General features: G+C 41.3%; 1 pseudogene; it reads right to left on the bottom strand.

Annotated features, from left to right (window-relative positions):
• Nucleotides 1-328: 328 nt before the first annotated feature.
• Nucleotides 329-446, bottom strand: LOC111915337 (5S ribosomal RNA; annotated as a pseudogene).
• Between the last annotated feature and the right edge of the window lie 577 nt (nt 447-1,023).

Here is a 1,023-nt window from a genome sequence, read left to right as displayed (position 1 = left end):
TTATGATTTCCTTCTTACTACGAGAGTAGATAAGTATGTCATTTATAAGGACAATGGCGAACTGATCCAAGTAAGAATGGCGTACCCTATTCATTAAGTTCATGAATACTACGGGCGTATTGGTCCTATCTGAGGGGTATCACTACAGACTTGTAGTGTTCACATCAAGTTTGGAAGATTGTCCTCAGGAAACCCTTCACTAACACGCGTAACTGGTGATATTCGGATCTTAGGTTCATTTCTGAAAGGTACGTCGTTCTTTGCGGTTGGTCAACTGATTCATCTATGCGAGGCAAAGAGTGATGATTTCTAATGGAAGTCCTGTTGAAGTCTCCACCACGAGGACTTCCCAAATGTCACCCATACTAGTACTACTCTCACTCAAGCACGCTTAACTGCGGAGTTCTGATGAGATCCGGTGCATTAGTGCTGGTATGATCGCACCCCTTGGATTCTGTCTTCTTAAAGAATAAGACCAGAGCTCCCAAAGGTGAGAAGCTTGGTCTTTTCATTCTGTTGCTGAGTAGACGTTAAACTGTCCGGACGGTTCTTGTATCATTTTGATTCAGGCCAAGAGAGGAGTTATTATACATGAAAACTTAGCTCATACATGTTATGATATAATCAAGACGGGGCGGATAATAAAATGTGTGATTCTACTCTAGTCCCACATCCCAACAAGGAAAAGAAACTACGTTAGAAATCTCACATTCTATTGTCTACCAGGTCTTCATTATATATAACCTGGGAAGGTATAAGCGAGGAAAGTCGTGACAATAATCTTCTTACGAATCTTTTTCGATGAACTAAGATTTCCTAGTAAAGGCTATTATTGACCCTGGATGTACGTCGATCGTTCAATGAAAGAGTAAGAGTATGTTCTCGAAGGTTTGACCTACATCCCTATGATGCAATCCTAGTACGAAATGGAAGTAAGTTCGTAGACTAGTCTCAAGACGTTTGTCGTTCGCGCCGAGGTACTATAGGTTGGTGGATAATATGATCCAACCACTGAAAGAGACT

Source organism: Lactuca sativa, chromosome 8 (assembly GCF_002870075.4).
Source record: "Lactuca sativa cultivar Salinas chromosome 8, Lsat_Salinas_v11, whole genome shotgun sequence".
In the NCBI taxonomy this organism is placed as follows: domain Eukaryota; kingdom Viridiplantae; phylum Streptophyta; class Magnoliopsida; order Asterales; family Asteraceae; genus Lactuca; species Lactuca sativa.
The sequence above is the reverse complement of the archived record's forward strand: the minus strand, read 5'-3'. Positions and strand labels throughout refer to the sequence as shown.